Below are 16,368 nucleotides of genomic sequence, written 5' to 3'. Positions count from 1 at the left end.
GAAGTTTGGTTTCCAAGGACCAAAGCTTCCTAAACAAGCAGCTCACCCTCCCTTCCCCAGTAAGAATGATTTTATTACAGGAAAGGATTTCAATTTTGTCATGTAGAGTTGCCAGTCAAAGCAATGAACAATAAATGGTTTATTACCACAAAGCTAAAATGGAGGTGTTCAGAGGTGGAGCAGGGGATTACTGAGGACGAACTTGACTACTCTCCCAGACGCTTTGTTTATTCCCCAGATGAGGAGGATCGATTGAGGAAGTGAGAATCAAGTTTTATTCTAAATACTGCTGTTCTTATATTAGCCAGGTTTAAAAATAGAATCACAGGAATTGAAAGGACTTTAAGAGTTTTGTTTTTTTTTTTTCTCAGACATTCCCCTATTTCACAGGTGGCCTTTCCTAAACTCTTCCTTACATGCATCCTGTTTGCCAAGATTCTGACAATCTATTTTATAATCCAACACTGTCCAAGCAATGCAGAAAACGGTGTCAATGCCAACTCAAGTGCATTCAGTCCAATTCTGTGGTTTTTCTACCCCAGTGGCACAATGTGAAGTTGTTAAATTAATAGTTTGTTGAAAATTATTAGTGCAAATTATGCCTTTAGATATCATCTAAACCAGTTATTCCAAGCAGAATTATATTCCAAACTGGTAAGATAATAGATTTCTAACACTGAGCCTGAGCATGTAGGGGAAGAAGAAAGGTTTTGTGAGATAGAGTCAATATAACAACAGAAATTACCCAGTGGTCAGAATATAGATCTTTAGACCACTGGTTTACATGTGCTGGATGGAGTCCTGGTGCCTAGAAAGCTGCACACTACATTGATTATCTGGGCAACTTGTTAAAAGTCCAGATTGCTAGGCTATTCTTCCTTTGATACTGATTCAGTAGGTCTGTATGGCTAAAGTGCTCCCCTGATTACAAAATCTGTGCCAAACCAACATCCCCACCCCAGCCAATGTATAAAGGCTTCTTACATATCTGTCCAGCCTGTTCTGATGGTGACAACAGGAGTGGGGGAATTTTCATTACTTAATGAAGAACTCACTCTTTTTCAAGGAATTATCACCAACTTCTTCCATGCAATAAGTTGAAATATCCTCTCCTTTAACTTATTCATTGGTTCGGTTCTATGTTGTAGAACACAGACAACAGTTGTTACATCTCTAACAGGTTAACTCTTCAAATATGTGACCATTAGATGTGTCCCTCTCTAAAAAACCAAACCAAACCAAATCATGGTCCCTGAAATTTAGGTAGGGCCTGGAAGCACTAAACCCAGACTTTTAAGCCCCACACATTGACCCCTACCCTAATTAAATATCAACTCATAATACATTTTGAATTAACACTTCCTTGCTCAGAATTACCTTGAAAATATCTACTACTTTAAAGTTCATATGGAACCAAAAAAAAGCCTGCATTGCCAAAGCAATCCTAAGCCAAAAGAACAAAGCTGCTGGCATCATGCTACCTGACTTCAAACTGTACTACAAGGCTACAGTAACCAAAACAGCATGGTACTTGTACCAAAACAGAGATATAGACCAATGGAACAGAACAGAGCCCTCAGAAATAATACCACACATCTACAACCATCTGATCTTTGACAAACCTGACAAAAACAAGAAATGGGGAAATGACTCCCTATTTAATAAATGGTGCTGGGAAAACTGGCTAGCCATAAGTAGAAAGCTGAAACTGGATCCCTTCCTTACACCTTATACAAAAATTAATTCAAGATGGATTAAAGACTTAAATATTAGACCTAAAACCATAAAAACTCTAGAAGAAAACCTAGGCAATACCATTCAGGACACAGGCATAGGCAAGGACTTCATGTCCAAAACACCAAAAGCAACGGCAACGAAAGCCAAAATTGACAAATGGGATCTATTTAAACTAAAGAGCTTCTGCACAGCAAAAGAAACTACCATCAGAGTGAACAGGCAACCTACAGAACGGGAGAAAATTTTTGCAATCTACTCATCTGACAAAGCGCTAATATCCAGAACCTACAAAGAACTCAAACAAATTTATAAGAAGAAAAACAAACAACCCCATCAAAAAGTGGGCAAAGGATATGAACAAACACTTCTCAAAAGAAGACATTTATGCAGCCAACGGACACATGAAAAAATGCTCATCATCACTAGCCATCAGAGAAATGCAAATCAAAACCACAATGAGATACCATCTCACACCAGTTAGAATGGCGATCATTAAAAAGTCAGGAAACAACAGGTGCTGGAGAGCATGTGGAGAAATAACAACACTTTTACACTGTTGGTGGGACTGTAAACTAGTTCAACCATTGTGGAAGTCAGTGTGGCGATTCCTCAAGGATCTATAACTAGAAATACCATTTGACCCAGCCATCCCATTACAGGGTATATAGCCAAAGGATTATACTCATACTACTATAAAGACACATGCACATGTTTATTGCAGCACTGTTCACAATAGCGAAGACTTGGAACCAACCCAATTGTCCATCAATGACAGACTGGATTAAGAAAATGTGGCACATATATACCATGGAATACTATGCAGCCATAAAAAAGGATGAGTTCATGCCCTTTGTAGGGACATGGATGCAGCTGGAAACTATCATTCTCAGCAAACTATCTCAAGAACAGAAAACCAAACACCGCATGTTCTCATTCATAGGTGGGAATTGAACAATGAGAACACTTGGACACAGGAAGGGGAACATCACACACTGGGGCCTGTTGTGGGGTGGGGGAAGGGGGGGAGGGATAGTATTAGGAGATATACCTAATGTAAATGACGAGTTAATGGGTGCAGCACACCAACATGGCACATGTATACATATGTAACAAATCTGCACGTTGTGTACATGTACCTTAGAACATAAAGTATAATAAAAAAAAATCTTGTCTAAAATTACAAGCATCTAATTGAGTGCTGTCACTTTAAGGAAGTCATCTTTGGAGGCCATGCACTTAATTTAAGAAACTACTGTTTCTGAGATGCATATTATAGCCCTGTTCTTTGCTTTGTCTTTCTTTTTTGAATGATTTCAGAGCCAGTTTATAAGAAAATATGTTGTTATTTCATAACTTAAATCTTGTTTTGGGCTAAAAGATACTTTTTCAGATTATTTTTCACATCGTTCATTGGTTTGGGCTCCATGAGTTTCAGCTACTTTCAATAATCACCTTTATAAAACAAAGATTTGCCATCTTTGGGGATATTCAAAATAATATTTCACAAATTTGTAGGCACTGCCTAGGCTCACTTTGTCTTCTCCACTCAACTCCTTGCCTGTCTTTCTCAGGTCTTCTCTGTACTCTGGCCACAGCACTCTTGGCCATGGCGGGTGGCATTTGCTAGGCTTGGGATGCTCATTTCCATTGTCTCACTCACCTGAATTTACTCTTTTTTAGATCCTGGCCTAAATATTGCTTTCCAGCAGAGTTTTATCTTCTGGTTCCATCTTCCATCTTCCATCACCCATCACTTAATATTTATCTCATGTAAATATTTACTGAAAACATTTATATCACCACACATTTTATTAGCCCTCTAGCCTCACTGCTTTGGGTCTGAGTGGATGTTAGAGCCTCAAGAGGCCCCTCCCTCCTACAGAGCCCACTGGGACCCAAGCTGAGTTACAAGCCTGGCCACTGTAGATTCTACCCAGGAATGAAGAGCACACACTTGTTTTGTTTGTTTGTTTGTTTGTTTGTTTGTTTTAATCAATACTTTTCCTTCTCCTCTCTCCTTTGCCTGACTCCTACCCCTTTCACATCTTGGCATGGATATGATTTCCTTAAAGACACTGACCTGCTCCCCACCCTACCCTGCCCTGTACTGAATGAAGTTCCCCACCCTATCATGTGTCCCCAAAGCATCTGTGCTAACTCCATCATGAAAGCTCTTAGACAGTTTGGAAATTGTCTGTGTGGTTACCTGGTGGCTTCTTGCAACATTACAAATTAGCTCCTCAAAAACTGTAACTGTGTCTTGTTGATATGTGAACCTCAGCTAGACACTTCGTAGCTGCTTGGTCAATGACAGTCCAACAAAAATCAAATAGAAAGTTTGATGGAAAGATGGATGGATGGATGGATGGATGGATGGATGGATGGATGGATGGATGAGTGGATGAGTCTAAAGAGAAGCTTGAAGGATTCTGGATGAACTGGATGCCTTGTTTCTTCATCTTTTGGATTTTTTCTTAGCTTTTTCTCAAAATGGTTACATTTTGGATCTCTAGTCTAGTTCTGAAGTGGTGTTAATTGCTTTTAGTTTATTTTTTAATTTCCTTCAGACTGGGAGACTCCCAAGGAAAACTGACTTAAAGTCCCTAAGTCGAGCTGGAAAAAGGACCCCATTGATGCATTTAGTTTCTTCCCTTTGATGCATTTAGTTTCTTACCCTTGAGACTGAAAGTTGACCTATTTTTCAGTTGGTAGGTAAGTTGGGAAATTTTTAAAGCTTATGCAAACTTCACTCTTGACATTACTGGCCTTGAAGAAATGTTATGAAGACGTCTATCTCTTTGGAAAGTGAGTTTGCTGGAAGTAGCATCACTGTGATGGAGGCGAGTATGGAATATTCCTTCCACACTTGTATTGCCTTCTCCAGAACTGCATTTTAACAATTCAATATTTTCTCATTGGCAAGCACTCTCTCGTCGGTAGTATTCTTCTCAGACAGTTACATTTTTCTCTTATGAGTTCGACATTCTTTCGACTGTGTTCTGCCAGTGACTCCTAGGGAGCCAGTGCATTTCAGGGGAGAGCTACAGATCTGAAGTTGAGCATATTCTTCCAAATACTTGGATCTGCATTTTAATGTTGTGATTAAGTGGGCTCAGGGCACATTTCAGCAGAAGGCACTTTTGCATTTTATTGTGGGCAACTTCCCACCACCTCCACCCAGAACAATGAATGGAGTTGAGGTTTTCCCATTTTTTCATATCTGGCGTCTCTGTGCCAAAGTGACATCCACACAATGTTTTCTCATGTTTAAACAACAATGGTCACTTAATTACAGTTTAAAGTTAATTCAAGAGAAGGGCTATACACTAGTAGAAAAACAAGTTGTATCTGGACATTATAATTATGAGGTGATTAGTAATTTCTTGGTGGCTTTTTGGGATCAGTCTCACTACTTCATAATCTCACCTTAATCACACCTTAATCAGTCTCATTAGTTAATTCAGAAAATAATCAAACCTTAACATACATTTTCACTTTTACTTCTTAGCTGTCTTTTTGGAGCTAGGCAACATGATACACTCAAAAAATGTAGAATAATTAAATACCATAAGGTAGCCGGTTGCGTGATCTCATTACACCCTGTTCTCTGTCTTTATAGCAACAGCACAGTTGGATATTGTGTTTCTTGGTTTATTTACTTTAAATATCTCTCTCCCACTAAACCATAAAGTTCAGGAGAATCAAAGGTGTGTTTGTTTACCCAAAGTCTAAAACAGTGCCCTCTACATTGTGGGCTCCCCATAAATAATTGATAAACGAATAAAACAAATGATCAGTTAGCAAATACTTAACAGAAAGCAAGCCCATAGAGCTTCTTTTGAATATCTGCAGTTGTTCCTTTCCAGGTTTGAAAGGAAGACCACAGAGCTCTACATGCCTCCAGTGAGACCCTTCCCAGGCTCCCAAACTCATGTTTAATACTCCTCCAAATCTTACCACCACAAACTGCCTAAGGACTAAGTGCAAGAAGGCGCTGTAGGCAGAATCAATCATCCACCTTCACCTTGGAGTCTTTAGGGCATGCCCTTAGGTTATCTTGCCTCTCTTCTCCTCACACTGCTCCTTATGTTTCCTACTTTGACTCCATCTCCCATCTCTTCCTAGGCAGATCCCCCAAACCCTTTCTCTGGTTTCTGTTCTTATGGTCAAGCCTCAGCAATATCTCCTGTATACACAGCCTCTTCTCTCACAACGCTCTTCATTAGCTTGTCCGAAGTGAAATCTGGGTCTCCTTTAAAGACACTGCTTCTCCCACATCCCTTTCAAGTGAAGATGTTTTTTTTTTTCCTCTCATAACTCTTGTAGAGATGAGGTATGTGTCTTTGATTCTCAGTGTTTCTCCCAAATATTGTTAATCCTTTAAAAATATTATCTGAAAATGCCTGCCAGTAAATTCCATATTCATCACCTACCTACCTCCTAAGCCCCAAGTCTCACCTCTCTTTTCAATAAAAAAATTTTAGCCTCCAGTTCACCATGATTTTCCTTACCCACTACTCTTATCAGAATTTTTGATGACTTCAATATCCACAGGGACAATCCATTCTGTACTTGTTCTCTCAGTCCCTTGATCTCTTTCCCAATGCTCTTAAATGCCACCCCACCTCACCTCAGTCATCTACTACCACAGTTATACCCTAGATCATATACTTTGCAAGAACCAAATCTCCTTCAAAACTCTCTTATCCCTACTTGCATGTTTCCAGTTCAGTTCTTCTTGTAACCCTCCTCCACTTCCATGGAATCTTTTCCATCCACCGTTTCTTCTTTTCATTGCCCATTATCTCTTCCACAGCCGCTTTTCCCTCTTTTCCCAGTTTAATTGATTGGTTCATTATCCTCATCATTGCTCTGTCACATACACCTTCAACTGCCTAATCCCTTTAGATCTTCATTACAGTCATGTGGTTGAATCCAATACTTCACCTATTTTTGCTTGCACTGAGTAGCTGAATAGAGCTGCAGCACTAACCTCAAATGACATTAATCACACTGGACTTACTAGCACGTCCCTCCCTACATACTGATAGCTTTGGATCACACCATTTCCTCTCTCTTCAATCCTCCAATAAACCTACTGTTCCTTCCTTTCAGCTGATGACTTTGCTTGGTATTTCACTGAGGAGATAAGAATGATCAGAAAATAACCTCTTCATTTTTCATTGTCAAACCTTCAACTTACCTGCCCCTGTGCCCACAGGTTCTCCCTCCCTTCCTCTGAAAATTGATGAATTTTCTGTGTCCCTATGTGAGGTCAGACCCTTTACTTTGCTGTGGATCCGTTTGTTTCATTCATACTGCATCAGACAGATTGATATTCTGTTAACTTTAGAGAAAACACTCTTCATTATGAAACCAAAACAACAAATCTTACAGATTTTAACAGAGAAGAATTCCAGGAGGAAAACCTCCACAGAGTTTGGGGGAACCAGTAAGGCAAAGCTGACTCTACAGTTCAAGTTTCCTCTTCCTTTTGAGATTTTGTTACGTTTATTCTTACATCTACTGCCTTATCCTGTACTGAAAGGTATACTGCTCTCCTAAGATAGTGATCCAAGTACTGCCACCACCCAAATCAATTTTGGCCTTTTCCATGGCACAACTGAATCATACTGGGATTTCCCAAAGGAATTTTATTAGAAACTAAGGAAAAATACTTTCATATGTTGGGGCCTAACATGTGTATAGAAAAGATGCATTTGTTTATTTGTTTATTCATTATATCTTCAGCTATCTGTTGAGTGTCTTCGGTGTATATTATGCTCAATACTTGAGGTAAAGTCAGAGGTTATATAACACAGTCTATGTTCTCCACACAGAATCTAAGTGAGCAGAGAATAAAAAAAGAACCAATAACTGCATATAATGTAACAGTATACAAATTAGGTGCAATGGTGAGACAGACATGGGAGTGGCTTTCTCTACCCGGAGAGGTTGGGAAGGGCCGTAGTGGAGAGCATATTTGAGTCTGGGGAAAATGTCAGCAGTTCAGTCTGGCTAGAGCATACATGTGGAAGAGGAGACAGACAAAGAAGAGAACAGGAAGACAGACAAGGGCCCAATCTTGGAAGATGTTATATGTCATGCTAAAGAATTTAGACTTTATCTTGCATGCAGTAAGGAGATTTTTCAAGGGTAAATTTGCATTTTAGATGGTTTTCTCTGGCAGGAAAGTCCAAAAAAGAGAAAATGAAGACCTAAATATAAGCAGTGCAATTGGGAGAGGAAATGGAGGTCTCTTTAAGTAGGTACTTTAAGTGGATACTTTAAGGGGGATGAATTAGTAAGTCCTAATGACCAGTTGGATGGAGCTAAGCATGACTTATATGTTTCCAATCAGACTGACTAGCTGAATGGGGGAAGAATAATAAATGTGTAATTTCCAGGGAAAAGTGTTTTGACTATATCCTTTCTGAGATTCACATTAGAGATTAATTTTTGCCTGCAAGATATTCCTTTCGACCTTTTCTCTAAACTGGTTGATGATTGGTGTGACCTAGGATTCATCATTAATATGAGTTACATTATGGTTTCATAAATCAAACAAAACCATTTGCAGGATAATAAATCTATTCCTACCACACCCCAGCACTTAGTGAAGATTTCCCTAAGAGTCTTTCCAGAGCTTACACCCACACAAATATGCTCTGAAAAATTATATTCAAATTCTTTCCTACCAATGTTAGCCTAATAATACATCAACTGTGTAACACATTACTTCATCAAAGATACCATAGCCAGGTTTATGCAAGTATGCTTAAATAAGACACACCATAGAGAGCTAGTCTTTCTGAATTATCAATTAGACACCTCTATGTTCTCAAGATGATTATTTCTAATGGGGAAAATCAAACCATGCAAAAAATTTTAGTTGTGTTTACCATGAGTGTGTAGATTCAGCCCATAATATGAGTCCTATGACTTCTGATCTTGAATCAAATAACTCAAATCTGATAAACAAGTGTATGTATGCTTTCATTCTATCTATCCATGCCATTTCCTTTCATTAGGAAGGTAGAAGGTAGCATATAAATAACAAACTCCCTATGAATTAGTTAGAGCCATGAATAAAAATGAGAAAATGAAGCAGTTATGAAATTCTTTGGGATTTAGAAATGATAAAATTAGGACACAAATGTTAAGATAATGTTTATTATATTCCATGCAGTGTTAAACACAATGAATATATTATTTCATTTGATACTCAAAGTGATCCTATGAGCTAAGCATTATAACATCATCTTTACCCATGAAACTGCTAGGTTTAGAGAAGTTAAGTAATTCTAAGGACATAGAGCCAGTAAATGGCAGAACTGAGATTTGACTGAATAGTCAGTGGAAATCCCAAGGGTTTAGGAGATGAAGACTTGACACTAGGTCTTTGAAAAACTAGGTCTTTCTTCTAGATTTCCAGTGGTGAATTATACCTGAGGCTAATATTAGGGAAATGAAGTCAGCCCTAGCAACCACAGCAGAGACAAAAGATATAGAGAAGAGGTTTGCCACTTAGCATGCTTTGAGGAGTACACACACATAACAATAATATTATGGATTTTCTTCTAGGAAATCTGGCAACCAGAAATCCTGCCCACTTTTTGTACCTCTGAATGGCATATGCTAGTCCTAGATTGGGTACTAATATACAAAAAGACAGTATACTTAAATATAGTGATTTCCAGACATTTTGCTCACATCATCCCCAAAACTTTTGTAAAATGATCTAAAACTATATCATGCCTGTCACATTATTAAGTTCCCTTAGCGTAATGTATTTTAGCCCTGAAATTTTTTTCATTGATTACCTTATAATTTTTCCTTGTAGCAAACATATGTACTAGATAAATTGAAATTTCATTAGTTAAAATTTTTCCCAGGTTGCACTGCTGTACAAGTTAGTAGTACAAAATGGATCAAACATGAATATATAATATGTGGGAGGTAATATACAGGCATACCTCAGAGATGTTGTGCATTTGGTTCCAGAACACAATAAAACAAATGTTTCAGTAAAGATAGTCACACAAATTTTTCAGCTTCACAGTGCATATTAAAGTTATGTTTAGAGCTGGGCATGGTGGTGCATGCTTGTAGTCCCAGTTTAGGAGTTTGAGAACAGCTTGAGCAAAAGAGCAAGACCCCATCTTAAAAACAAAGTTATATTTAAACCACACTGTAGTCCATTAAGTATGCAATAGCATTCTATCTAAAAAACAATGTGCATACCTTAATTTACAAATATTTTATTATTACAAATGCTAATGATCATCTGAGCCTCAGTGAGTCATAATCTAATATCTTTGCTGGTGGATGGTGTGGCCTCAATGCTAATGGCTGCTGATTGATCAGGGTGGTGGTCGCTAGAGGTCAGAGCAGCTGTGGCAATTTCTGAAAATAAGGTAACATGAAGTTTGCCAAATCAATTGACTCTTCATTTCATGAAATATTTCTCTGTAGCATGGTATGCTGCCTGATAGCATTTTATTGACAGTATAACTTCTTTCAGAATTGGAGTCAATCCTCTCAAATTGTTCTAATGTTTTATCAACTAAGTTTATAAAATATTCTAAACACGTTGTTGTCATTTCAACAACATTCACAGCATCTTTACCAGGAGTAGGTTCCATCTCAAGAAATCACGTTTTTTGCTCATCTATGAGGAGCAACTTTTTTTTGTTTTGTTTTGTTTTTTTGAGATAGAGTCTCACTCTGTCGCTCAGGCTGGAGTGCAGTGGTGCGATCTCGGCTCACTGCAAGCTCCGCCTCCTGGGTTCACACCATTCTCCTGCCTCAGCCTCCCAAGTAGCTGGGACTACAGGCGCCCACCACCACGCCCGGCTAATTTTTTATATTTTTAGTAGAGACGGGGTTTCACTGTGTTAGCCAAGATGGTCTCGATCTCCTGACCTCGTGATACACTGGCCTAAGCCTTCCTTAGTGCTGGGATTACAGGCGTGAGCCACCTGGCCCGGCAGAGAAGCAACTTTTAATCTGTTCAAGTTTTATCATGAGATGGCAGCAATTCAGTCACATCTTCACAATCTACTTCTAATTATTTTCTCTTGTTATTTCTACCACATCTTCAGTTAGGTCCTCCAGTGAATTCTTGAACCCCTCAAAGTCATCTGTGAATGATAAAATCAACTTCTTTCAAATTCCTGTCGATGTTGATATTTTGAACTCCACCCATAAATTATGAATGTTCTCAATGACATCTAAAATGGTGAATATTTTTGGATAGTTTTCAATTTACTTCGCCCAAATCCATCAGATGAATGTATTTATGGCAGCCATGGCCTTACAAGATGTCTTTCTTGAATAATAAGACTTGAAAGTTGAAATACTTCTTGATCCATGGGCTGAAGAATGGGTTTGTGTTAGCAGTCATGAAAACAACATTAATCTGCTTGTACATCTTCATTAGAGCTCTTGAGTGTCCAGGTGCGTTGTTAATGAGCAGTAATATTTTGAAATACTTTTTATTTCTGAGCAGCATGCCTCAAGAGTGGGCTTAAAATATTTGTTAAACTATGTTATAAACAAATGCGCTATCATTGAGGCTTTGTTTTATTTCTAGAGCATAGGCAGAGTGAATTTCACATAATTCTTAAGGGCCTTAGAATATTCAGAATGGAAAGTGAACATTGGCTTCAACTTAAAGTCATCAGCTGCATTAGCCCCTAACAAGAGAAACAGCCTGTCCTTTGAAGCTTTGAAGCCAGGCATTGACTACTTTCTAGCTAAGAAAGTCCTAGATGGCACCATGTTGCGATAGGAGGCTGTTTCAACTACATTGAAAATCTGTTTGTTGATGAAGCCACCTTTATCAGTGATCTTAGCTAGATCTTTGATATGACTTGCTGCAGCTTCTATATCAGTGTTTACTGCTTTACTTTGCATTTTATGTGACAGTGACAGCTTATTTTCTTAAACCTCATGAACCAACCTCTGCTAGGTTCAGAGTTTTCTTCTGCTGCTTCCTCATCTCTCTCAGTCTTCATGGAATTGAAGACAGTTAGGACATTGCTCTGGATGGCTTAAGGGAATGTTGTGGCTGGTTTGATCTATCCAGACCACTAAAACTTTATCCATATCAGCAATAAGGTTCTTTTGCTTTCTTATCAATCATGTGTTCACTGAAGTAGCACTCTAATTTCCTTTAAGGACTTTCTTCTTTGCATTTGCAACTTGGCTCTTTCGCCTAGCCTTCAGTCTATCTTGGCTTTCAACATGCCTTTCTCACTAAGCTTAATCATAACTAGCTTTCCACTTAATGTGAAACATGAGACTTCCTTTCCCTTGAACATGTAAAGGCCACTGTAGGGTTATTAATTGACCTAATTTCAATATTTTGTGTTTCAGGGACTAGAGAGGCCCAAGAAGAACGAAAGACAGAGGAATAACAGGTCAGTGGAGCAGTCAGAACACACACAACGTTTGTGCTGCCCCCAAACAGTTACAGTAGTAATATTAAAGATCACTGATGACATATCACCATAACAGATATAATAATAATGAAAAAGCTTGATATTATGAGAATTACCAAAATGTGACATGGAGACATACAGCGAGTACATACTGTTGGGATAATGGTGCTAACAGACATGTTTGACACGGAGTCACCACAAACCTTCAACTGGTAAAAAAAAAAAAAAAAACACACACACACACACATTATCTGGGAAGGGCAGCAAAGTAGAGTGCAATAAAATGAGGTATGCCTGTAATTGGATAAAATTTCAAACTTAAAAAAAGTTAATAGGACTGTTTTTCTTTATTCAAATTATTTCAGATATCTATCACGAGTATCTCATTACTAGAATGAAGCAAGGTTCAGCATCAATATTATTCTTACTTTTTATTTTCATACATAAAAAGCAGTGAGACATTTTATTCACACGACTAAGTAGATTGGAGTGGAAATGGAATATTATAAAAAATGTCACTCAATCTCCCTGCTTCTTTGTTAAATGTCAGCAAACACACTGGGAATTGAGTAATGGAAATCTTATTGAATGATCTGTCAACTGAAAAATTGATTAGATCCTCCTTCAATTTTTTCTTAATCGAAGAGCTAGAAACCACCTGATTTGCAACAAATCTCCACTTACTAGTGTCTTTTGCTTTCTCAACATTAACATCAATATTTTAAAATGTTCCTTTGTTTGTCACCCACTGGGGTTTTTACACTCTGGAGAAATGAACCAAATCAACTTTCAGATAGGTGTGGAGGGCTTCTGTCTTTTGTAAAGCGGAAGAAAAGTTATTGTGAGGAGTAAGTGGGGGGAAAAGCCTATGCTTCATCTCACACATCTCAGACACTTTGTGGAAACTGAATATCTGAAAATTCAGTCCCTTACACACATCTATGTGTGTGTATCCCTCAGAAAGTCTTCTCACACCATCAAGATATGTACAGCACTTTGAACACCACTGCTTCAGTGCCCTAGCTTCTATGCATGGAAATCATAGTATTTTGGGTTTTCTTAGTTGCCTTTATTCCTAAGTGATAGCTAAGTACCTAAGTAATGTGGCTTGAAAAAGCATCAGAATATTTTTCTGGATTCTAAATTACTTCCAAAGCAGCGATTCCTGAAATTCTTACCATTACTCATCTAAATGAAGCCTTTAAAATGTTTAATTGGTAGTACTGATTGGAGGAAGTAATACCTAGTGCTTACTGAGTAGGTATTATATGCCAGATACTTTTTAAGGAACTTTACATAAATTTTATTCTACTAATAACACTATAAAGTGGATATTATTAGCTTTATTTTACAGATGAGAAAACTGAAGCACAGAAAATTAAATAGCTTGCCTATGGATTAGCTAGTGGGTGGTAGAGCTGGGCTTCAAACCTAGGCAGTTTGGCTCTAAAACCTGGCACTTTCAACCTCTATGTTAACAAGCTACCACCGTTATTCCTACCTGAACATAATTATATTTCTTACCTTAGTTTTCTACATGTATTTTGAAGTTCTGAGAGTAAGGGGCATAACATAGATGGGGATGTTTTGGAGGGACTGGTAAATAATGCTATAGAACATATGTCTGAGTGGGATCCTGCAGCAATGTCTGTAGACAATGAAAAATTGCAATGACCAAAGACATTATGATCCCAAGAAGGGACAATTGAGGCTCAGAGGCAGGGATGACCAACTTCCAAGAGAATAGGGGATCTGACCTTATCTTGATGACTCTCTGCCGGCCCCTTCAGGAATTTGGTGGGAAAAGTAGAGAATTGGTCCATGTGGTCAGTGATAGATGTTGGGCATCCTATGAATCTAGGCATGTATGGAAGGCCAAGGGGGAGGCCTGTAATACAAGTCACTTCATTCGCTGGACACGTGTATTGTTTACTGTCTCTGTGGATGAACAGTACCTTGCTAAAGACGTGCAGAAGCGATCAGAGCTATAAATGCCTTAGATCATACAGTGTGATATTCACAGTACATACCTAAGTCAGAAATGTTTCAGCTTTAGTTTCACATTATTTCCAACGTTTCTTGCCAATGGCAAATTCAAAGTAAGGCAGGAAGGACCTAGATTGATTAGATTATCTAATGCTTTTTGGATTAATATTAATAAACATAAACCTTAGTTGATGCCTCAGAGTTCAGAAAGTCAGTGCTTGTCAGAACAAGAGAAGGAGGGAATTCCCAAAGTCTTGGCAGAAAAAAATATTTGGCCATCTGGAACTATAGTTCTGAGGTTTACAGCGTCATGTTGTGTTGTGCTTTGAAACATGGATGTTGTTAGAAGGAAAGAAAAAACAGAAAAGAAAAGCCAAATCATTAGCATCCAAACTATGGAGACTTGTGAGTTAGCATCTGAGATTGTAATTGAAAACCAGCAAGAAGCTTGAGAAGCGGCTCTCAGTTTGGAGCCATTTGTTTCTGGACACCTCTCTCTGAGAGCCAGAACCTTTGGAAAAGAGTCTGTTGATAAAGAACTATCGAAGAAAGTCAGAGACTTACTAAAGCTTACATATGAAAGTAAATCCTTTAATTCACCGGGAAAGTCCACCTAGACAGAATGAATTCTTGCCTTTATTGCTAACTATACTGAAAACCTTAAAAACTTAGGGAATCCTGAATTGAAAAGTAGTAAGTGTCCCTTTGTCATCATTTACTCCCAGATAAAATCTGGCAGAGGATTTGAGACATCCCTAAAGTGAGAGACATTCTTAGTGTATACCTTCCAAATATGAGTCAGCTGTGATAAAGCTTTTCAAAACACTTAGTCTTAGCCTGGGAACAGTACTAAAATAAAGGGAATATTAGATGTACCATACCATGAACAGCTGAGCTACCTTTTTACTGTTGTGTTTATTTCTGGGGTTTAGGGTTTTGTTTTATTTTGTTTGTTTGTTTGTTTTGTTTGTTTTTTTGAAATGGAGTCTCGCTCTGTTGCCCAGACTGGAGTGTGGCGCAATCTCGGCTCACTGCAACTTCCGCCTCCTGGGTTCAAGGAATTCCCCTGTCTTAGCCTCCTGAGTAGCTGGGACTACAGGCACATGCCACCATGCCCGGCTAATTTTTGTATGTTTAGTAGAGATGAGGTTTCACCCTATTCATCAGGCTGGTCTCAAACTCCTGACCGCAGGTGATCCACCTGCCTCAGCCTTCCAAAGTGCTGGGATTACAGGCATGAGCCACTGCACCCACCCTGGAGTTTAGGTTTTAAGAGAAACACTGATAAGTTGGAGCACGTACAGAGTAAAGGAATCAGAATGATTACAAGCTTGGAAACAAATCAAAGAAGAAACAAATAACGGCAATGAGAAAGCTTGGCCTCAAAAGAGAAAAAGGAAAAAATGATGTGATTCCATGTTTGAAGGAAAGTTGTGTGGGAAAGGGAGTAAACTCACTCTAGGTTGCTCTAATAGGGCAGAGGTAAAGGGGAGGCTTTAAAGAGGCCAATTTAAACCCACTATAGGAAAGAGTGATCTAATAATTCAAAATTATCAAATGTGGAATGGGCTGTCTTATGAGGTAGTAGATTGGAAATGATCAAGAAAAAGTTGTTATAGAAGTTACAGAGGGTGGGGTTTTCACAGGGGGCAGAAGTTTGGGCTAGGTGATTTACACAATTCTTCTACCTCTCTAATTGTTATCTTTTCTTTCAAACCACTTAACTCTGGCACAGATTTTTAAAATGAAAATTGCAGTTGGAAATTCCCTTTGTTTTCCTCCTTTACTTTAAAGATATATCCACCTTATGAGGCAAACAGGTCGACTGCTTGTCGAGTTGCACTTACTCATTAGAAAATATGACTATGGTTTGCAAGATAGCTTTCTGTGATGACATTTTTGGAGACAGTGGTCTGAATGCAAATTGTCATGCTATTTTCCAGGCCCCAAAGACTTCCCTGTGGGCAAAAGGAAGAGGCTTATAGTTTTACTAAAATAAAAGACATTAATCTGTTTGATGGTTACAGAGCATTCTTGCCCTGAGGAAAGGATATAATCACATAAGTGAAAAGGGAATACTTTTACACTGTTGGTGGTACTACAGACGAGTACAATCACTATGGAAAACAGTGGAGATGCCTTAAGGAACAAAAAGTAGATCTATCACTTGATCCAGAAGTCCCACTCCTGGGTATCTACC

At 38.4% G+C, this 16,368-nt stretch overlaps 1 long non-coding RNA gene across 3 annotated transcripts in view; it reads left to right on the top strand.

Annotated features, from left to right (window-relative positions):
• LOC126941476 (uncharacterized) overlaps positions 1-16,368 on the top strand; it is a 63,741-nt gene that overhangs the window by 12,800 nt on the left and 34,573 nt on the right. For all 3 annotated transcript variants that reach the window (XR_007721318.1, XR_007721312.1, XR_007721316.1), the window contains exon 4: positions 12,118-12,161. This is a non-coding gene — a long non-coding RNA (uncharacterized LOC126941476). The remainder of the gene's footprint in view (positions 1-12,117; positions 12,162-16,368) is intronic.

Source organism: Macaca thibetana, chromosome 1, assembly GCF_024542745.1.
Source record: "Macaca thibetana thibetana isolate TM-01 chromosome 1, ASM2454274v1, whole genome shotgun sequence".
In the NCBI taxonomy this organism is placed as follows: domain Eukaryota; kingdom Metazoa; phylum Chordata; class Mammalia; order Primates; family Cercopithecidae; genus Macaca; species Macaca thibetana.
This window is presented reverse-complemented; position numbering and strand designations above follow the sequence as displayed.